The sequence below is a fragment of the Oikopleura dioica genome, chromosome YSR (assembly GCF_907165135.1).
Source record: "Oikopleura dioica chromosome YSR, OKI2018_I68_1.0, whole genome shotgun sequence".
Taxonomy (NCBI): Eukaryota; Metazoa; Chordata; class Appendicularia; order Copelata; family Oikopleuridae; genus Oikopleura; species Oikopleura dioica.
The window spans coordinates 882,372-906,459 of NC_137295.1; the positions used below are offsets into that span (position 1 = coordinate 882,372).

Consider the following 24,088-nt stretch of genomic DNA (forward strand, 5'->3'; position numbering starts at 1 on the left):
CTCGTTGACACGGGAAAAGAAACCGTCCCCGAAATCCGACTTCTACTTGGAGCTTTTCGCGAAACCGAAATTCCTAAAAACACTCCAAAAACGAAACCTCCTGCACAACCACGAAATACACTTCGATCACGAGAACAGATAGTTTCTCGGAGCAAAGTGCCGAACGTAAAAGTGAAAAGCCCTAAATTCGACTCGAATCTCCCTGTTTGTGCATGGATCCGCAATATGGAAATCTACGGAAAGATATCTCGCCTCGACGATGAGTCCTTGATAACTGTAGCGCTATGCAGTTTGCTCTCAGAAGATGAGGGAAGCCACATAATTGAAAGCCTCACAAACAACGAGCTTCTTAAGGCTACGGGGGTCGACGAGGCTCTAACCATGGCCTTATTCCGGGAAACCAAAAAGAGTTGGGGGCTTGAATCTTTCATTAATAGTTAATTTGAACCTAGATCTTGACTTGCATAGAAGAAAATCTTAAGTTTATAGACATTTTCTTGCCAAGAAATCGCTTCAAAGTTGGCAACTCGACCTATATTAGGGTAAAATTGGTTTCAATTCTGAAGAATTGAACCTATAAACCTATGCTTACAATATTTTTAAATGAAATTTCAAACCTTTTTAAGCCTTTGTATAGAAAGAAATCGTGGATTGAATCAATAAAAATATCGAATTTAATTTTTTGAAAAGTGGATCTCGTTAAAAATTGCATTTTTTGAAAGAACGATTAACGATTTTCGCTGTAAAATCCAAAATATCTGGTATCATTAAAAACCAAGGCTACCATTAGATTTCTCGTGCTCTGCGCTTTCGAAAGAGCCCCAAATGACAAAAATCCAAGCCAAAAAATTTTTTTCGGTCAAAGTTCTAGCGCTCGTATCTCGGAAACTACAAATGATAACAACTCACTTTCAACTGTAAGTCTACTTTATTTTTTGCGGTAAATTCACCTGGCATAATGGATATTGTCATACTTTCAAGTTAAGACCACATATAACGTCGACCCCCGTACCCTTAATTGGCCCTCGTTCAAGAAAAAACTGATCGAAACTCTCGGGAGGACACGGGACTACTGCAAACATGAATTCGAAAATTACATGCGAAAATCACAGAGTTGCGTCGAACTGATCAGGAACTTTTGATCGAACGATTCTGCTAAGCTCAAGATGATAAGTTGAAGGAACTTCTCTTGCGCGAAAAAGGCTCACTCAACATGCAAAGCATAGTATGCCGAGCAAACGAACTCGAACGATCAATGCCGAAACAGAAAGAAGTTAATTTAGCCATTCCTTCAGTTGCGAATCACGAAAATCTTGAAGTGAAGATCGAAAACCTCATTAAAATCGTCCAGAAATAGGTTTAAGCTGATGCAGAACGGAAGAAAAAGCCGCAAACAACCAAGAAGCGACCAGCGATCTTTCATGAAAAACACAGGGGTATTGTATGAAATTCATTCGAGACAAAAATGCTCTTTCGGAAAGAACTGAAAATGTATCCACGATGCTGATAATGCGCCGACATCGGTCAAGAATTAGGCGAAAACCTTATGACTGTGGAACCCCCTGTGGAACTTTCATGTCCCAACTATCTCTCTTGTCCAAAGTCACTCAAATTTGTCAATGTCACCATCAACGATTACAACGTTCCCGCACTCGTTGATTCTGCATGTTCCCGTACTTGTATCTGATAAGAATTGACAAGACTGGAACGAAAATTTAAAGTCGATCGAGGTTTTATTGAATTTGAATGTTTTTGGCAGAGCGGAAATCGCTTATAAAGGGAGTCAGAGTCAGTCAAGTGTTTCAAAGTGGGGAAATAAGTCAGTTGTTTATGATTGCAATCGTCGATTCGTCACGTCGATAACTGTAATCAGGTCAGCGCACATTAGAATAGGGTAGAGTGGAGGGCTTTGTACAAGTCAGGTCAAAGGTAAGAAATATGTAAAATATTACTTATATTTTACAAAAGTCGAAATAACTTATGTCCAGGGCGAGTGAGTAATAAATATGTAAAATATTACTAAAATTTTACAAAAATCTCTATGAATGTCTAAGTGGCGCAAAAGTAAGAGATTTGTAAAAAAATACTATAATTTTACAAAAGTCCAAGTAACCTATATCCGTGACGAGTGAGTAAGATAAATGTAAAAAATTACAAAAATTTGACAGAGTGGTTAGATCGAAGGATTTAATATTTCCCGGTTCGCCCAGTCGTGTCAACGGTGACTTGTCGGCGGGTTTCCCAGATGGAGGATTTTCTGAAGTTTTACGCAAAGTGGGCTGGATCGATTATGAGATTTCCATTGGGCGTTGTTTTGAGGAAAGGATATTTTTCTTTTGCTTTTGTCGTGATTTCTGTCGTAAGTTCGCTTTTTGACTTGCCATTGGTTTCTATTGTCAGTCCCATGTGTTTCGCAAGCACGCCCATCTCAACAATTGTGAAAGCACTAAGGTATGTCTTTCTTTCAAGCATCAGGGCGTTGTGTTTTATCAGGAAGTATCCTTCGTCATCTTTTTCCCAATCAGGATGATTTGTCTTGATCCATTCATTTATCTTCTCAATTTTCTTCGCCTTGGAGTTTTTGAGTGAAGCCCATGTCCCAAGTTTTATTCCGCATTTGTAGTCGCGGATAAATTTTTCAAGCGCTCTTTCGTGAAGATTCGCTATTCTTTGAACAACAGGAGAGACAAGCTTTCGCGGTTGCTCAGGTTGTGGCGGATCGCTGGTTTACTCTGCAACCTCCGTTGAGCCGCTTTGAATTGATTCGTTGTCATCGATAGTCCCTTCAGCATCGTAAAAGATTGTCCCGTTAGCCGGATTCGGTGATGTCGGCTCTGAATGATTGGCTTGGTTGATGATTTCCTGGCTTGATGATTCTTCGATTTGGTCGTCTTGGTTGAAGTTTTCCCCAAGATTTAGGGAGGCAGTTGCGCTTAAGTTAGTTATATTAAAGCTCGGTTCTGGTGAACTCCGCGTCGTCTGGCTTCGAGTTCGGATTGAGTATGATGTTCTCTTTCGCGTGTCTCGTCTCGGCATCTTTGCATTCGGAGGTTCGGGCTTGAGTTGATCTTGGCTGTCCGGACATTGCGATCTGGTGACAAAAGGTCTGAGGTGTGATATGTGTCGGCTCAGTTCCCTGCCCGAGTCGAGGTTTTCGAGGGTGAAGCTAAGACCTTGCTTTTGTACTTTTGTTATTGATCAATCAGAGTCAGGGCGAAGCCGACCCGAAGGGGAGGCCACGCCCGTTCATTCTCTTCAATCAGAGTCAGGGCGAAGCCGACCCGAAGGGGAGGCCATGCCTGTTCATTCTTTTCAATCAGGGTCAAGGCGAAGCCAACCCGAAGGGGAGGCCACGCCCGTTCATTCTTTTCAATCAGGGCCAGGGCGAAGCCGACCCGAAGGGGAGGCCACGCCCGTTCATTCTCCTCAATCAGAGTCAGGGCGAAGCCGACCCGAAGGGGAGGCCACGCCCGTTCATTCTCTTCAATCAGAGTCAGGGCGAAGCCGACCCGAAGGGGAGGCCACACCCGTTCATTCTTTTCAGTCAGAGTCAGGGCGATTTTTTTTCAAATAACGTTCATTTTTTACAATCAGAGTAAAAACGGTGGGTTGAGCTCATTATCAGTCAGTTATGACACGCGAAAAACCGTCGATTAAAATTCATATTTTAGAGGAAGCACGTGCGTTCATTTTATAATGTCTGAGTTAGGGCAAGGGTTGTATTTTAAACTATTTCAAGATCCCGAATATTTTGAGATTAACCGAATTCCTCAGTCTCCCAAATCATCTTGCAGGTTTTAAACAGATTCAACAATCGGGATTCCCATAGTTCAAAAATTCAACAAGACTAAAGTAAATCAGAAAAGACCTCTTAAATCCTATTCGCCCTGGCTCTGATTGAAAAAGTATGAACGGGCGTGAGCTCCCTTTCGGGTCGGCTTCGCCCCGACCCTGATTGAAAAAATGAATAGGCATGGCCCATGCCGCATGGCCTTCCCTTCTGGTCGGCTTCGCCCTGACTTTGATTGAAGAGAATGAACGGGCGTGGCCTCCCCTTCGGGATGGCTCATCATTGAAAGCTTATCCCTGACGGCTTATCCGTGAATGCTCACTCATTATGGCTTATCCCTTGATTGCTCATCGCGACGGGTAGACCAAACCATTAAGAACCGAACCATTCTTCAAATCGAACCAGTGACTGTTTTTGACCACGCTGAGAAAGAGGGCGGTAATGAGCACAATGAGTCTGCAGTGAGGGAGACAACCCTATCTTGCCTCGAGCAAGATCGTCATCACAAAAGATCCATCAGCGGACAGCTTATCCGTAATTGATTACTCATTATGGCTCATCTTCTTATAGCTCATCGGTAAAAGATCGTCGAAAACGCTGTTTCAGTAAAGTTACGAAACACTATCGCCTTGTTGAATGAATGCTTGTTGGTTGACAAAGTGGAACTGAAAAGGAGACTGCGCTTGATTCTGAAGAGGTTGAAGGTCGTTTCAAGTAGGGATCTGTGTTCCGAGTGTGTTGAAACTTGTGTTTAGGCAACGCCGCGGTCAAAGTGCGTTAATTCTGCCTACATTGCCCTAGATAAGGAAAGAATTGAGGCTTGTTTTTAGAAGAAGCACCGTTTTCAGAGTGTGTTCAAGCTTATGTCATGCGAGCACCGCGAACAGTATGAGTGGATGCTTGTTTGTTACCAGAGCAGCCTGAAAATAGACTGCGCTCTTTTCAGAAAGAACTGAAGAATGGACTGAAGAATCTTTTCCGAATAAGTGGTGACAAATGAAAGAGTATGCTATTTCAAAACCTTTTCTTGAGAGTTGCTTTTGGAAGCAATTCATGGCGCTCGCCAAGGGCTATCAAGCCTTTCCTCTCGATTTTCTTGATTTCTTATGTGTTTAAAGCAGTAAATTAAGGTAAACAAGTGGTTGAAATGGGTTTGTGCAGTCCAAGAATGTTTCCTTCTGATTTTGGCGAAATTTCACTTTTCAATTTTTTTTCATCGATTTTTTTGAGTGGGTTCCGACAAATATTTTTTGGTCAATATAGGCTCAAAAGATGCGCAAGACGTTCTTCTTTATTGTATTGGTACTAACTCACTCCGGGACCACCCTTTTCTTAACAATTTTTTCAAAAACCGATCGGATTTTATTGGAAAAATGGCATTGTCCATCTTCAGCGCCTCATATCTCTGAAATGAGTCATGATGACGTCTTCATTCCAGTATTGAAAATGAAGCTTAGACACTGTTTTTTGTTTAATTACAAATAATGATGACGTCATCATGACTCATCACAGAGATATGACTCATTTTTCCGATGACATGCCAAAAAATCGTGTTTTTTGCCATAAATCACGTCTCAGATGAAAATTTTCGACGAAACTTCGGGAATGTAATTTTTAGGACCTAACAAATCTACCAAGACCATTCGGACCTATTTTCACCGAAAGTGGAAAAAATATTCCCACCCTACTCGTCAGACTTGTTTTGATACAAATTTATTTAGAAATCATTCCCTGACTTAAATAAACACTTGGAATTTCCTATCACTTCATCCGCGGAGCGGGCGTCAACCTTGACTGAATCAATGAATTTCATTGATTGAAACACGCTAAGAAAAATCGTAAATTTGTAAAACACAATTGATGATTGTTTCTGTTTTATGTTCTTTTTTTTTTGACCGAAAACATCGCCGATATCTGTATATAGAAAATCGAAGTTCGAAGAAACGTCTTCAAGTAGATGAGACTGCTGAACATATTTGTCCGGACATTCGACTACGCATTTGTGCAAAAAGCAAAAAAATGATCCCTAGTTTCTATAGAAAATATCAATATCAGCATCAAAATAACAACACTGTCACGAAATTCTCAAAACCTGAATTCGTCAAACTCGTCAGACTGGTCAAACGGTCTGACGAGTTTGACGAGTCTGACGAGTCTGACGAATTAAGGTTCAACCCCATCTAGTGTTGGCTCTCGCGCTCCACTTAGTGTCAGCTATCGAGCACCACCTAGTGGACACTCAGGAATGGCTCTCTAGTGAACTCTAGTGGTGACACACTAGCGCCACCTATGGTAAGCACAAAAGCATATGTTTACAGATAACAATGTATTGACTCAATGTATGAGTTAATGTTTCACTTCTGACGCTTGAATGACATCATCCGAAGAGACTCCTGGAACCCTTCTAGCGACAATGACTCTCGCTGACAAATTATGACATCATATTGGAGAAGATACTTGATTGTTCTATTACTGTTCTAAGAAACTTCATGATTATTCTATTACAGTTCCACGAAAGTTCTCGAACATTCTTATTATCCCTTTCTGAGTATATAAAGGCGACTTTCGCCTCAATAAATTATTATAACGAACCAAACAAAAAACACTTGTCTTTTTTATCCTTTTTGAAACCAGCAAACAACAGCAGAAGCAACAACAGCAGCAGCAACAACACCAGCAGCAGCAACCACAACGGCCGCTGAGCAATCAGTGGTAACAAGTTCTCTCACGGGTACTTGCGAACTCAGGTCTACGCTTTAGTTGAGCTGTTTAGAGTCTTGAATCTTGTAGTCGTAGTGTATTGTCTGTTAAGTCGTACACGCATAGACATACAGTTTTTTTCCTCTTTTGTGGACCCCAAGTTTGTGGACATTTTTTCCATTTTAAGGCCTTTAACCGCGTGGGACGAATCCGCGCGTATGAGCGCGGGACGAATTGTACATTCCATTGTAGTTTAAGCGAAAACTTGAATAACTCGCGACTCGCTCATCCGATTCCCGCCAAATTTACAGACAATACTAAATCGAATACAGGCTTTCATAATTTCAACTTAAATTTCCGTTTTACTGTCTGCAAACCTCATTCTCATATTACTTGTAGCTCTTGTTTTGACCGTTTGAGTTGATTTCGCATTGAATTTTTGTAAATATTATTCAAAATTCGAAATCTCCAGTATCGAAAACCTATATTTTCAATTTGAAAAAATAAAAATCCCAATTGAGACCTGAATTACGAGTGAGAAAAGGAGCGCAGCGCGAAGTAGGTCAGAGTTAATCCGCTGCAGAGCGCTGGTGGTGCGCGATAATTCGGTGAAATTTTAAAGAGCGAGAGATTAAGGATGTGCAAAGGCGCATTTCAATTTTCAGATCTATACGATCAGTAGTTTTTGAACTAGGGCTCTACAAAGTCTTAAACTACATTGGAATGTACAATTCGTCCCACGCGGTTAAGTGGGACACTTTATAAAAGATGCTGTTCCAAGTTTGTGGACATTTTTTCGCGGAAAGAAATAAAAAAGACAATTTTTTTTGTGTTGAGATTAATTCTCGCTAATCAAGATCGAGTTGTTCATTGTTTACGAAAAAAAAACAACATTAAAGGTTGAACTAGAGACAAAGGGGCCTTTGTCAGTCTTTCAGGAGCATAAATGCAAAGTCTAGAAAACCATTCGGCGTACTCAAATCTCAAAAAAAAAATTTAGCGATTTCGATGGGACATTTTTTCGGAAGACGTTGCCCAAGTTTGTGGACATTTTTCGAAAATTTTGGGACAAAAAATGTCCACAAAAGAGGAAAAGAACTGTAAGTATAAAAAACCAGAGCAGGAATTTGACTAGCGTCAGGAGACCGGTACCAGGGTACTTTATTTATGCCCTATTATAGTACAAATTTTTGAAAAACGTCGCATTTAGTAAAAATTTAAAAATAGGGACGAATTTAGTAGAAGTCTCGTTGGAAAATACACATTCTAGAGATTGTTTCGCAAAAAAAGGCCGACAATAGTACAAATCCGACTTTAGTACAAATCCGACAATTATTACCAGAGTTCGAAATCTGGTAGAAAATCCGTGCTCCCGCTCCCTCCCTGCTCCCTCACCCTGAAAAAAGGGAGCTCCCTCGAAAAAAACCCACGCTCCTGCTCCCTCCCTGCTCCCAAAAAAGGGAGCTCCCTTTGGGAGCTCCCAATTTTGCTCCCTTTTTTCAAATTTCAAAAATTTTCGAAAGTTTTTCATTTTATTAAGTAAACTCTAAGTAGCAACACCATCGTTGTTATGGTTATTGCATATCGATTTCGGCCCTTTAGACCATCTTCAGTGCAAAGAGAACTAGAAAAAGAGGAAATGTAACCCAATTGTAAACTCCTTTCTAAGCAAATATCTTCAAGCAAAAGTCCTCCGGAGGATTTTCCCAAGGCTGAAATATCGTATTTCAACCTCGAAAACCTTAAATATCTTACGATTCCCAACTCGACAAAGAGTGATTGACACTCCTATTTGTAGATTAGACTCTGCGCTATTATAATCAAGAAAGTTTTACGCTTCAAGTACAACTTTACTGTCTTAAAATCTTGATTGAAATTCATAGAAAGGTGAAATTTTGGCGGTTGTTGAACTTTGAACGGGAATTTTTCCAAGAAAACCCTGATGAAATTCAATCAATGATCTCTTAAAATGAAGCTTAGAGTCTGCTCTTTAGGTTTAATAATCAAGCGATCAAAAAATGTGACTACAGTAAAATTTTTCTTAATAAAAACAATGATAACCCAAAAAAACTCTCGAAAATCCTCAAAATTGCCTGTAAATTTTTTCTAGTTAGGTTTCAAGCTTCACTGTAATGGAATAAAATATGTTTTTTGACCTGAAGAATTCGATAAAAGTGAAATGGGCGAATAAAAAAATCTGACCCTGATCCATGCCGGACCCTATTATATAGCGATGATAAAGAAAGTATAAATTGGCATAATGGCAAATAGGCGAATTTCGTGAATGACTTCAATGTTTTCTTATTAAAATTATATAACCAAATCTAGGTCAATTTAAGGCTATTTATTTATATCAAATTTCAGACGAGACATTTAAAAATAAATCGAAACAAAAAATGTCTCTTCTAATAAAAATCTGAGCAAATACGGTATCTTAATTAGTAATTATGCTTATCATCTGAGAAAAATACATTTTGTTGAAATTATTAAAGTCAAACTAGATGTGATTTTGGCTATATATTTATATGAAATTTTAAAAGAGACGTTTCTAAATATATCTAGTCAGAAAAACGTCTCTTCTAAGAAAAATACTATAAAGTTAGCGTTTCTCATTTTTCGGTGCGCAGAGTAGATTCTGGACTAAAAATTGTTGAGCTCCCAATTTACTCCTGCCCTGGAAACCTGTGCTCCTGCTCCTTCGCTCAGTGCCGTTATAATCTCCAGAACATGAAAAAGTCTCTAGACTTTTTCAAAAAATTCTCTAGATACTCCTTTACCGGTGCCCTTTCTGTCAAATTTTACTCACTCGGGCTCTGTCCCGTTTCACCGTAAGTTAATTGTACTTTTTCTGTATTTATCGATCCAGTCAGTTGCCTGAAGATGGCCTTGAAGGCCGAAAGCTTGCAAATAAAATTTCAAAAACTACATTATTGAAGACGTCAACCCAAATAACCAAATCCGACAAAAGTACAAAAATAATATTTGTACTAAAGTCGGATTTCTACTAAAATCGCTCCCGTCGCCCAATAACACGAAGAACCTGAATATGTCGCGAATGTCACGAATGTAACGAAGGTCACGAAAACATGTCTTCTTCGTGAGATATTCAGGAAAATTCTAGTTCTTTTTCTTTATAAATTCGATTTAGAGCTGGTATTATGAAAAATTATACAAAATTAAATTCTATTCAGTCCTTTTTGACTTTTTTGCTCTTTTAATTATATTACAGTTCTTTTCCTCTTTTGTGGACATTTTTGTCCCAAAATTTTCGAAAAATGTCCACAAACTTGGGCAACGTCTTCCGAAAAAATGTCCCATCGAAATCGCTTAAATTTTTTGAGATTTGAGTACGCCGAATGGTTTTCTAGACTTTGCATTTATGCTCCTGAAAGACTGACAAAGGCCCCTTTGTCTCTAGTTCAACCTTTAATTTTGTTTTTTCGTAAACAATGAACAACTCGATCTTGATTAGCAAGAATTAATCTCAACACAAAAAAATTGTCTTTTTATTTCTTTCCGCGAAAAAATGTCCACAAACTTGGAACAGCATCTTTTATAAAGTGTCCCACTTAAAGGCCTTAAAATGGAAAAAATGTCCACAAACTTGGGGTCCACAAAGAGGAAAAAAACTGTATATAATATAATTTATAATAAAGGCCATATTTCCATCAGAGTAACAGGGTTGCCGACATGTTTGTCGAAAATTATTTTTCAAAGAATGAAAGAAAGAATCACCATGAGTTCAATTCAAAGAGCATACATGTATTTTGGAAAAAGCCAAGATTCATACTTGGGTCGGCAAAAGAAATATGCGATAACTCTGTGAACCTTCATTTATCATTTGTTGTCCCGAGAAAAAGAAAAATTGCTGTCATCCAATTCGAGACAAAAATATCAATTTTAAGGCCACTTTTGAAATTCGCTGTGATCCGAAAATCGGCCTTAAAAGTGCTTCTCACTGTCATGAAGCTCCGAAATATAGCTTCCTCAAAGAAATTTCTAGAATGGACTTAAAACAAAACAACATGTTTTGGCTTTCGTGACATATTCAGGAATCGTGACATCCGTGACATATTCAGTGGCGACGCACTAACAAGATGTTTGTCTTATGTTACAAGTTATGTAGTTAAATCGAATTCCTTGATTTTTCTTATCCTTTTTATCATCTTTTTTTATCATCTTTTTCTTATCATCTTTTTCTTATCATCCTTAAAATGCTTATAAAAAATATATTAAATCATTTATATGAACAACTGGATTTTCCCCTGCGCCGCCTGGAGTCAGGTATAATTTATACCTAATTTTTCGAAACCTGTAAAATCTCCATTTATAAAAATAAGAGTCAAAATACAATTCCTTGAGAAGAAAGTATCACGAAAAACTTCTTTATGAAGCCTAGGCTAGGGAGACCGGGGGCTGTTTCCTTACACCGACCTGGTCGGTGCAAGGATAATCGTATTGTTATGATATTGTAAGGATATGAATCATCATATCATATGATCGGTCCATCTTTATCCTTACACCGACCAAATCCAAACACCAACCCTATCCTTATTAGAACATTTTTGTCGTTAGAAGAAGTAGGAAACAGAGGATGATGGAGATTTTTCTCAAAAAAATTTTTTTAAGCGATTTGGATGGGACATTTTTTGGCAGCGTGTATCAAATATCACTTTAACCGGCGCTAGAGGCGTACAAACAAAGCAAACTAGGTATACCCCTTAACTTCTCAATACACGGGGTCGGTAAAACCGACCACGGCGGATTTGGCCCCCAATTACTTCAAAGGTGGTAATCCTTTTGACCTAATTTTGGAATGAGCACTTGCATGAACAAACCGAACCACTCTGACGCGCTTTTTTAAGGTTGGGGTATTTAAATCTCGCACTAACTTCTTTTTGGGCCCGGAACACCATATATATTTAGAATCAGTAGGAAATCTAGAAACTTGACCATAACCGATTCTCAAAAATCACTTCTGGTAGCGATTCTAGAGCCGGAAGTTGATGAAAATTGGTAGTAATGCTAGAGTGAGACCTATCAAATTAATGCTCAGAAGATTTTGACTCATCCTAGAATAAATATATCAGAAGAAACAGTCTCAATCGTGGTCAAACCCACCGGTAAAATCATGTTAAAAAGACATAAAATGATGAAATTCTTTTCAGTTTTTTCGGTTGGTTTGATCCCCTTTGGTGTCGATTCTTTTCTTAAATGATAGGAAATCGTCTGAGCATCAATTTGATAGGTCACACTTCACCCTAACACCTAAATTTCATCAATTTCCGGCTCTAGAATCGCTACCGGAAGTGATTTTTGAGAATCGGTTATGGTCAAGTTTCTAGATTTTTCTTACTGATTCTAAATATACCGTTGCGCTCTCACTTTTTAGGCGGTGAAAAATCTGGGTCTGAAGCCCTCTCAGACCGAGATTTAGCGCGAGGCGTGTATTTTCTGAGACGTACAACACCTACCACACTCCCCGCAGCTCAGAGCTTTGCCGAGCGCGCACCAATCAGAGCGCGGAGTGAAATAAGCGCCCTCACTCGGAAATAAAATCAAGAATCAAAGTTTATTAAAATAAACGGTTTTTGACAGTGTTGATGAATTAAAAACTTATTTTTGCTTAAAAGGCGGTTGTTTTTATACATAATAATAATATAGTTACATATAATAAAGTTTAAATAAATTGATCGATTAAATTTTATTGGCTTTTCCACACTCAATCCCGGCTTCACCCACTTCAATCTTTGCTTCAACAACTTCGATCCTAGCTTAACAGACGTCAATCCTGGTCGCTCCAGCGTCAATCCCGGCTTCTTAAGATCCGATCGGGGCGTCACTTTCTTCAATCCTAGCTTCTCAGATCCCAGTCCCGGCTTTTCAGTTGTCTATTATTTCTTCTTGAATAATGATCATGGCTTCTCCAAGATTAAATTGACGCCGTGATTGAAACTGATGAAGCTGGGATTAACGCTGAAAAAGTCGGTATTGACGTCAAAGATTCTTTGACAAAGAACCCGGGATCGACATTCGAAAATCCAGAATCGGCAGACTCCTGAATTGGCTATTTAAGAAACTCAGGATTTTGAGAAATCCAGGATTTGAGAAATGCGGGATTTTGGGAAATGCGGGAGCAGAAAAAGAAAAGGGTTGAAAATTCCAGCGGCGAGAAGCAAAAAAAATTTGGCGAGAAAAAAGCAGTCAAAATCGCGTTAATGAAGAACCATTTTCGTGGAAATGCACCAAAAAACGCATTTTTACAATTATAATTATTTCAACCCAATATCTCATTTTAATCAAATAATTTGAGGCTCAACAATGTCCGTGCGAGACCCATTTTGGCAAAAACCGTGGGGAGCTCTTAAAAAGAAAAATAAAAGAAAGACCATAAGTCTTTTGAAAACTGGGACAGTTGGAATTTTATATACGATGGGTGAGGGCGGGGTTGGGGACTTCACTGAGATTGATCACCTCAGAGTTCCCAGCCATTGTCAAGCCCCTTAAATTAAAAATCAAGAATCGGGGCTGAGACGGCCCGAAGGGCCGTCAAGCCCTTAAATTTAAAAATTAAAAAGAGTGAGCTGAGTGAACTGATTTTCGAAAATGAATTTATCTGCTCAGCTCTGCTCAGACAATTATCACTCAGCTCAGCTTAGGCTAGCTCAATTATTCACGAACATGATCTATTCTGCTTAGCTTAGCTTAGCTCAGACAAGTTTCATTCAGCTCAGCTTAAGGATTATAACATATTTTCACTACTTAAAAACAGTAAAATACAGCTCAACCCAGCTCACTCAGCTCAGCTCACCTCTAATTAGGGTGCGCTCAGCTAAGCTCAGCTCAATAACCTCTCAAAATGGCCAGCTCAGCTCAGCTCAGTGAGCTCCAAAATTGGCGTGCTCAGCTCAGCTCAGAGAATTTATCACTCATGGCAGCTCAGCTCAGCTCATTAAAAATAAAGCCAAATTTGCAACTCTGGTGGGAGATGGGAGCTGAGATTTTTGAAAATTTCGAGCTCTTATCTTAATCCTGGGTTAATCGATTTCTATCTGGGCTTTTCCAGCGGCTATCCAATCTTGGGAAGTCATGATCGACATTCGAGAAGCATGATTTGCAACTGAGAAGCCGAGACTGAGGTCTTAGAAGCTAGGATTCAAGTAAATGACGCTTGGATCGGCATAATGAAGCCGGGATCGACGCTGGAGATGCAATAATTGACGTTTGAGTCACAAGGATTGACGTCTGAAAGCTATGATCGAAGTTGTTGAAGCCGGGATTGAAGTTGATGAAGCCGGGACTGACTGTGGAGAAGCCAATAAAAACAGTTTTATCGTCAATCATTGATTGACAATCAATCTAAATTAATTCGCATCGCCGTTAGCCAAAGGCGACTATTTTGTTTATAAGAGGATGAAAAAGGTATATCAATAGAGCCAGCATAAATATGCAGAAAAAACTGCACAAGAAAATGTCTTTTTACTAAAATAAATTTATCAAAGAAGAGTTCCTAATTAACAAAGGAAGATTTTTTGCATTCCTAGAGCGCGCTGCTCCTTAGCGCCCCCACAAGGCCGACCCTCAAGTCAATTTTTCCCCTGCTTCGAGATGTTACGTCATTCCGAGTAATAACCACACCGCAGGCTCAAGTGAAAGTGCGCCTGAATTTTTAGCGCACCGCCCCGCGAGTGAAATCGCAACGGTATATGGTGTTCCGGGCCTAAAATGAAGTTAGTGGGAGATTTAAATACCCCAACCTTAAAAAAGTTAACGTATACAATAGCGCGCCCAGTCAACGGGTTAATAAACTGATGATTTTATGCCAAAATCTGGAGATAATTTAGACTCCCGCTACTGACACCCTTTATTATGAGTTCTCATTTTTCTGGTGGTCAGAGTATTTAAATAACATAGGTCATTCCCTTGTTACCAGGATAAACATCGGCGAAAATCAAAATTTAGCAGGATAGACCTCTGGCAAAGGGCACCCTCGGTAGCAGCATAAACTTTGGCAAAAGGGGTAATTGTCAGCAGGGTAAACTTTGGCACTCAATTAACAGGGTTGAATGAATCAGCATTGCTCCCTCACGGAGCGGGTTTGAATGGCGCGCACAAATGGGCTATGATTTCCGCCGCTGATTTCACGCTGGAGGCGTTCACTTATGATTGACCTACCCTGTTAATTGAGTGCCAAAGTTTACCCTGCTAACAATGACCCCTTTGCCAAAGTTTATGCTGCTTACGAGGGTGCCCTTTGCCAGAGGTCTATCCTGCTAAATTTTGATTTTCGCCGACGTTTATCCTGGTAACAAGGGATGACCTTTGTTACCGTTGTTTTCCATCTTAAGAGCGCCCAACTTAAGAGCGTTTTTAAGATTTTTATTCAAAATCAAAAAATTTTTAGACTCACAGTGAATCATTTATTAAAAAATTTGTAATCTTTGACTGCTTTTCTGGACATTTCGAAGTCAAAGGTTTTGCAGTGTCGGTGCTCTCTGTCACTTGAACTTGAGGCTCTTCTTCAATCTCCTTCGGGGTCGCGGCTTGTGTTTCATCAATTTGAAGCGCCAGGAAATGCTCGATCAGATTTTCCTCCATAATTCTTCTTTCAATAAAGCTCCATCACACTCTTCCTACCATCTCTTCGTTTTGGCGCCTTCACTAGAATCTGCCGATATTCTTTCTTCTCTGCAAAGGAAATGTGAATTCTTTTCTCGTTTCCTGCAATCTTTTCCCTAAAATTTTTGCTAAGCGGGGAACCACTTAAGAGTTTTTTGTGACCACTCTCTCATTTTATGTTTTCGAAAATATTTCGTTTCAAATTTCCTTTCACCAATAAAATTCTTAAAATGGTAGGTGTTTAAATTTGGCGGGTGTAAGGATATGGTCGGTGTAAGGATGTTGGCTCTCGAATGACTGCAAACACACAAACACGGTCTAGCGTAGGAAAAAGTACTGGTATATTTGTAGTGCTCCGAAGAGCAAGCGAGAACAAAGTGAGAAAAGTGCAGAGCGCTCTGCAATAAATACGTAGCGTGAGGAAAACATAAAAAAAGATCGTATCATGATCGGCTTCTTTCGAGAACCACGACAAGGATATGATCGGTGTAAGGAAACATCCCGCGGGTCTCCTTCTTTTATTTTCTCATATAAACAAAGCTTTACGGCATTCGAATTTCCGCCTACTTTTTATGATCCTCATCAATATCTTTCGACATATTTTGGAATAAGAATTTCGTTCCGCCATCATCCTTATCTTGTTAAATTTTCACAATTAACTGCATCATGTTAACTTTATTGCAGATTTATTTTTGTCCCAACTGATTTATTCCAATCTATTTTTCGGGTCATTCTATGGCCTATTAAGTTTCCCTGTGCTCTGATGATAATTTTGATGGATCAGAAAGTTGCCAAGCGCGAAGTGTATAAAGGCCGTCTACGCCAAAAGTAAGGCTGGATTTGGGGCGCACTGACTATGTCGTCGAATGTCGTCGAATGTCGTCGAATGTAGTCGTTTTTTCTGAAATTCAAAAAATAAAAGAAAAATTTTAAATTTTGAAAACAAAGCGTTCTAGAGATTCCAATTAGCCGAACAGTCGGTTGCTCTTAGCAAGAGCGAGAGTTGGGCCCCGCCAACCTAATGAGTTCTCTACCAGAATATGCGCGCGTAAGGGCCTTTGGCCCGTCGCGTGCTCATCAAATTGATGACTTTGGCTCATTTTGGACGTTTCTAGGGCTCACGGCCGAGTATCGAATGTTTTACACATTTCCATGATTATTTTCTAGAATACACTTGTTCTTGAAATTTTGTTACTTTTCGCCAAAAACGACGACATGCGACGACATAGTCAGTGTCGACCCTGGATTTTGAGCCACGGGGCAGGTTGTAGCATCCTGAATGCTACGCGCTCGGCAACGGGTTAACGATCATTTTTACCAGAAACTAACAATTAAAAAGTACCAGTCCACAATTGGTACCCATTACCAAAAAATGTCAGGATACGGAGCCAAAATTTATTTAAAAAGGTTTATTCGGTTAATAAATGGAGTTTCCTCACACTTCAGCCGCGGAGCCGGCATTAGTTTATTGATGAGTCAGAAAAAATGCTTGACTTTTGTTCCGGGTTCCAATTTGGTACTGGCACCGTCCGTCTCCCTTAAAGCCCATGTAATTTTCTCAAGGTTCACCCTTATGCGCAAAATTAAAACAGTAATAACAAACAATACGGGTCATACAAACAAACACTCCTTGCCCGCGCCCAGTGGTTATAACAGCCCAAAACAGCGTAAGCACTGACTATGGTCCGAATGGTTCGAATGGTAATTGTGAGGAGAAATGTCGGGCAGACTCAGAGTAAGATTCTTATACTCGTCCTTGACTACGACCTTTACGTAACTACTGTAACATCATGCATCAAGTTCATGCACAACTGCATAAATACGGCACCGGGTGCCGCAATAAACCAGTCTCTATTCCATGACATCTTAGCCCGGCATTTCTTCCTCTTACAGTAATGGATTACCAAAAATGGTACCTCGTGTACCTGATTTAATGCCGCTTTTTGGCACCAAAATTTCGAAAATCCGGTATTAAATTGGAATCGTATGGTTGCCGATCTTGAAATTGATTTGGTCGAGATTTTTGGTTATTAATAGAGTCTGTAGGCAGAGTTTTTGTTAACTGCTTTTGATTTTAAGCGATACTACTCAAAACAACATAATGGACAATCAAAAAGGGCAATTTACAGACGAAATAATTCTGCATTATATTAGAAATAATTCTGCATTATATTAGCATTATATTAGACGAAACAACTTCTATCAAAGAAGGCGCGAGAGTAGAGTCTCTTTCTGAAAGTCCGTCATCCTCAAAAATAAGTTCCCTACAAGAAGTCGCCCGCAGGGACCGTAGCCCGAAGCGTGCTCCCTATCGGGAACCCTCGACTCGATTGAACACTATGTAGAATAGCTCTGAATTTGTGCACAATAGTTCTACATTTGTGCAGAATAGTTCTGCATTCGGCAGAATAGTTCTGTTGAGCGCAGAATAGCTCTTCTTTTTGCAGAATAGTGCCATTTTTTGCAGTGTAGTTCTACATGCAGAAAAGTTTCGACCACCTCTCCGAAAAAAGCGGCATTAAATTGGAATTTGCAGGTTACCGATTTTTCAAAAAAAGCGGCATTAAATTGGAATTTGCAGGTTACCGATTTTTCAAAAAAAGCGGCATTAAATTGGGCGGCATTAAATCGGGTACCCGAGGTAATGCATTACCAATTGGTTATTTAGACGAGCGTTTCTCCCAAATCGTCCAGCAAAAAAAGGAAAATACAGTGAAAATCCATTTTAAGGCCGATTTTTGGATGACAGCGAATCAGGGGTCTGGATTCGCTTTGCGAAATCGCCATATAGCGAAGCGAAGCGAGGCGAAGCGAATTCGCTTCGCTTCGCTTTCGCTTTTGAAAATTTCAATTCGCTTCGTTTCGCTTTCGCTTTTCAAAAAAATTTCGATTAGCTATTATTTGATAATTAAAATATTAAAATCTTTTCAAATAAATCCAAAGCTTTCTTCTCGAAACCCCTAAAACCATCATTTTTGGTCATATCCAGCCACTAGGATTAAGAAAAATCATAAACATGAGCAGAAGTTTCAATTTGAGTCGGAAGGAGCACAAGTGTACAAGACATCTGTGAGAATTGAGCTCATCTGCTACATTTTGATCATAGTTTTGCGTTCATAGGGTCGGGATTTGCTCCTGGAGCGAGGTACATAAGGTATGTAGGCTGGGATAAGAAGATAGTTTAGAGATGATCAGTCTCAGTTCTATCCCCAACCCCACCCACACCCATTTTTTAATGAACCCCAGTTCATTCATCCCGAATTTAAATTATGGTTTTACATAGTATTCTGTGGGGCCTTTCATGACTTCAAATGAATTACCATAGCAAATTATTTTATAGCAAAATTTTGTTAACGTGACGAGAAATTTTCTGAATGAAGAATTCCCTTCAAGAAGATTATTCTTCTTTCAATTTAAAATTCTTCCACCAGGAGGGGTCCTCCAGGCATGAAAAAACGAGGCAAATGCTCGCTTGGTGTCGCTAATTCGGGCTTTAGTTTTCGGGGCAATCATCAAAAATCATCGGTATAAAGAAAAAATGAATTTTATTCATCCAAAAAATGATGAAAAAATTTCGCTTTTTTTCGCTTTTCAAAGAAAATTTTCGCTTCGCTTCGCTTTCGCTTTTGAAATTTTAATTCGCTTCGCTTCGCTTTCGCTAAAATTTTTTAAAAAATTTTCGCCTTCGCTTCGCTTTCGCTTTTCACTTTCGGGCAAAATCCAGACCCCTGAGCGAATCTATAAAAGTGGCCTTAACCCGTTGCCGAGCGCTCCGCTACATTGGCTTGCCGCTCGCGTAGAATCCGGAATGCTACGACTTTGAGCGCATTTTTCTCCTACTTTAACTTTGTCATTTTTCATAATTTTTACTTGTGGGTATTACCTAAACCCTAAATTCCAACTGATTCTCCAAAGAAGAACAGAAATCTTAAATTTGAAATTCTATTTAAATTGGCTGCACTATAAAGTTCTTATAAAGATTAAAAGCGTACAGTTGTAACGCTAGATTCTCGAATCAATCAAGGACCAACTGTAGTTCTGATTATTTCGGGCTGAATCTTATCCTGATAGCGATGAAGAAACCTCATTTCTTCGCTAAATTTAGCGGGTAAACTGTTTTTTCGAATTTGGAAAAAAATGACCATCAAAAGTGGCCTTAGAATGGACTTTTTGAGCATGACAAATTTTCGGATTTTTTCGAAAAAAAATGGCCTAAAAATGATGGGCCTTAAAATGGGTTATCACTGTATTTACAACAAATCGTATTGATAGTTTTCTTTTGGAAGCGCAGCCCGAGTTGTGTTTAAAAAAATTCAGCGAAGATTTTGATCGAGAAGTTTCGCTATAAATGCCTGTTGAAAAGGTTGTAGGGCGGCCACGTTCTGCCGCAAAACGGCGTTCTGCAAATGCAAAATGGCGTTCTCTAAATACAGAAGGGCGTTCTGCACTCAAAAATATATGCGCTTTGCGCCTGTCTTGAAGGATATCTTAGAATTTCTTAAGTCAGGAGTTACTCTTTAAGCTTAACTGACTGCGTTTTAACTGATAAGAATCAAGTTACATCGTTAAAAAAATCCTTATGCAGAACGTGGCCGCCCGTCACCCTGTTGAAAATGCACTTAATAGCAAAAGATTTGGAAATGCATTACCAAACTTCCCGAAAAAGACCAATTTCGATTAGTCAGAGAGCCTGTGTGATAGGATACGTTTGGGAGTGATTTACTCATTTCTTGGACAAAAAATCAGAATTAATAAAAAAAATTCCGATCTCTACATCCCTCCCAAGCACGAGAAAAAATGGCGAAGAAAATCAGCAAGAATACATAAAGGATAACAGGTAAGAGTTAGCAATCAATGTAAAAATAACGATTTGAACATAGATTTGAAACACAGTGAAAACAACGTGGCGATAATTTGCACAGAAAAATACACGTAACTTTTGTGAATATTGTTTTTGAATTTTTCTGAATATATTTTGTGATTTTTCTTGGTGATCATTTTTAAATTTTAATGATTTTTAATTTGGTTTTCTAAGATTTTTACACACGTATAAAATAACGAAATAATATATACTGTAGATAATCCTCTAGTGGGTAGCGCGCGCCGAATCCTGTTCTGGAAAGCGAGGCTCAATTTTGCCACTATTTTGCAGATGGAGCGCGGTGGGTACCGAATCCTTTTATGGGTAGCGACGCGATAAATTGACCTACCCAATAGTCTATTGGCAATAGAGGATTATCTACTGTATATATACATGTCCCCTCCTAATCAAAAAGAAATAGCTAGTAGTTAAGAAATAATTGCACGTTTTTGTTAGCGAATAAGATGATGAGGAGGGATTATTAAAAACAACATTGAGGTTTTGAGGTTAATTATAAATATATAATAATTATAAATTATAATTTATAATAGAAAGAATCAGTCGATAATGATAGCCTGGTCGATAGCTTGGTTTTCGTTGTCGTCGTTGTGGTTCAAAGTGGTATTGTCCGAAGATTTGCTGCAGTCTCGTTCAATTCTCGATGCAGTTTGGTCTTCAAATCTATAAAGAACTATTCCTTCTGCATCGGTATTAAGGTATTCTACTGTGACATCTTTTCGGGAGCGGATTTCCATTCGGAATTCTGGCGTCTCAGCTGAAGCGAGAAGCCCTTTTTTTCGACTTTTCCAGACTCTATTTTGTTCGTTAATTTCCAGAGGGTCATGTCGAGTAATTTGTTTCTCGCGCTAAAGTCCGGTTTGTGGAAACAGCGATTTTGAGTTCTTCTTGGCATTTTACTCTCTCCGTTTTCTGTTCTCTCTCAGATTTGATCTTCAGATCTTGAGCTCTGACATTTAGCGGCCTGGTGATAAAGCGTCTGCTAATACGGCGGCTCATCGTTATCCAGAAGGATAGCAAATTTCTCAAAGGTTCAAGTATCAGGGTACTTCAGTATGGTCGCAGTTGGTGATAATGAATTCACTGCAAACGGCAATGGAATGCTCGACGTCGTTATCAGATACAGTCGACTGTGGCAATTACGAGTGGGAGAATTACGAGTATTTTGACAAAAACCCGAAAATTTTGAAAACGAGGGATCATCGACCAAAAGTTTATTTTTTTGAAAAAAAATTGAGAATGCTTGGCTGGGCTCTTTTTATCCTTGGCTCTGGAGTCTTTCGCTGTTCAGCAGCTTGTTGAGCAACTTCAACTTGTTGTTCAGCAATCTCCATGACCTCAACATCTTCTTCATCGTCGTCTTGAAGCTGAAGCTGGGCGAGTTCTTCTTCGATCCTCTCGATTGAATGCCGCCTTATCTCCTCTTCTTCATTGTCGATCGTGTCGCCCTAAAGTAGTTTATAAATAAGATATAACGTTAAATAAATGAATAAATAAAAGGCAAGTTACCTGAAGCTTTGCGAATCTGGTGAGACCAGTTTTTCGCCAACAAGCCCTGACAATGCCGGGCTTCATCTCGGAACCAAGCCGGGCGACGGTCTTTACAGACAGTTCCAGCCCCGGACTGCTCTTCTGCTGCCCTTGACGAAATTTCCTCAGGAAAATTCTGTACTGATTTTTTAGGGCAGCAAAGAAGAGCATGTCCAAGGGCTGGAACTGGCCTGTGCAGCCCGGCTTAAAGTATTCGACTTGGACGTTGTGCACACCTAGTGCGACGAGGTCAATAAGATGACCCGAAAAATTGTCCAGGAGGAGAAGGTTCTTGGTGCCGGGCTTGGTGCGGGACAGATGCCTAGAGAACCTTTTAATCTCTTCCTGGAAAATTTTTCGGGTCATCCAGCCCCGTGCATTGCTGTACACAACGCCCTCGTCGAATACTTTGCACAGGACCTCGCAGCTCTCATGCTTGATTTTCCGCGCCGATTGCAAGCCCTTCCACATCGTCATCTTTGTGCCTAGAATAGATATTAATAAACAATAGAATATAATAAATAATAAATAAATATATAGAGCGAAATCACCTTTGACAATAAAACAGCTAGGATTTTCGCTCAAACTGGCGGACTAGACGTTAATGAAGAAATCGTCGTAGCGGTGCTGTATCGGTTCCGGTGGAGCGCAGATGGCGCGTACATGGGCTACGCAGAGATTTACGTAATATGTGAAACCAAGACTCCACGAGACGACGGCGCTTTTGAAAGACGTATCCGGTTTCTTCTCTACGAGTTCTACCCCGAAGAAGTATGCCCATAATTACATTGGCTTAGAGAAGCGTGTTCTCCAATTCTTATGATGCCTCGCGACAGTGCTTTTATCGGCGATTAAGCCCTTTTCCGAAGTCGCTCGCTGATTTATCATCAGAGTAACGAACAAGCGTGGGGTGACGAGTTACGGGGACAATTCTCCTATGAAATACATCAAAAAGCTTTGTCCTTCTTTTTTTGATTTATTTTTATTGAATAACTGACATTTTTCTTAGCTGTGAATCCAAATATAATAATTTTCTTCTTTAATAGAGAAGTTTTTATGTTTCTTTCAAATTCGATATCAAATAGCTTGTTTTCCGGCAACCAAGGTATGTCAGTGACGTCATAATCCCTTTTTTGTAAATTGCACATTTTTTTCTGCGCGCGCGGATAGGTTCAATCAACAATTAACGGGTTGACAATGCGCGCGGCGCAGCGGCGAGGTGTGAAGTTGGCAGCAGCGTGACGCGACGGAGTTGTAAGGGACGAAAGTGGCGCTAAGAATGGCAGCGTTTCGCGCGTCGGGCGCGGCAAGGTGTGAAGTTGGACATCCAGTGGCGCGACGGAGTGGTAAGGGGCGAAAATGGCGTTTTGGCAGGCGTTGTGCGCGCCAGCGGAGTTAAGTGTGGCGCTGAGAGCTTTAAATGTGTGAAATAAGGGAGCGTGGCGAAGCTGGCAAGAATGTTAAGCGCGACGGGAGAGAGGAGTTCTGTATGATTTCTGTTGGTTTAGAGGTTGTATTGACGAAAGCTTCTAGTTTGTTGCTCAAATGGTTGACTATCTTGATATTGATTTTCTTGACTTCTGAAACGATTGAAAATTTTCTATTTTATTTGACGCATAGACGTATTTGAAGAGAAAGAACAATATCGTAGCGACTGATATTACGGTTCATATCGCCATAGTATAGAATGATAGCGGTTTTACTTTTCTGTAGATTTCCGATAGCTCGGGATGAACAAGATCCTCGGTTTTTTCGAGTTCAGAATACATTTCTTGCGAAAAGTAACTTATTCGATTTTCAAATTTTCCGGAGGGTTGCAATTAGTCTGGTCCCCGAGCCAAAATTCGACCAAAATCTGAATTCTGGTCCCCCGAACCAGAATTCGTTCAAGAGTTTAATTCTGGTCCCCCGAACCAGAATTCGCCTTATTTTCTCAAGTCTGGCACGAGGGGCCAGAATTCAGCTCTTGATTTGAATTCTGGTCTTTGCGATTTGCTGATGCTGGACAAAGATGTTAACGACAGTTCAGGTAAATGATCTTTAATAAAAACAATGTTTTTTTTTGTTTGTTTATGCTTTATAAAATATAAAATAAATGTTAAAAGTAGAAAAATAGAAAAGGTAGAAAGATTTTAAAGGTCAGATTTCTGAAAGGCATTACCGAGAATTTCAAAAATTTCGGGATAGTCAAAGGATGATTGAGCCTGATCATGTACCAATTTAAGGAGCCTCTGAGTTGATTTCGCGGATAATTCCGTAGATCGAGATTGAGGACGAGCCTTTTCTCTGCGATCAAAATCAATAAGAAACGCCAAGTTTTTCTCGAGTATCAAAACCTTAATAAGCTGAATCCTATCAACCACTCTTTTGTTGGAGCTCTTTCGGAATAGATCTCTAAATTCACGATTAGATCGCTCCAAACTATTGGATGTGCGATCCACAAAGAGTCCTTTGGCATCAACGAGTTCTTGATACCAAGAGAGAGATCCTGCATGAGATCTGAACCGGTTCTCGAGTGTTTCGAGTTTTTTATCGAGTACAAGTTTCATGGTTAGATTTTCTGCGTCGAT

General features: G+C 39.7%; 1 long non-coding RNA gene across 1 annotated transcript; it reads left to right on the forward strand.

Moving 5' to 3' along the window:
• The first annotated feature begins 1,701 nt into the window (after positions 1-1,701).
• Positions 1,702-2,219, forward strand: LOC145710772 (uncharacterized). The gene is made up of 3 exons (XR_014135073.1): positions 1,702-1,929; positions 1,995-2,102; positions 2,171-2,219. It is a non-coding gene; the product is annotated as an uncharacterized LOC145710772 (long non-coding RNA).
• The last annotated feature ends 21,869 nt before the right edge of the window (positions 2,220-24,088 follow it).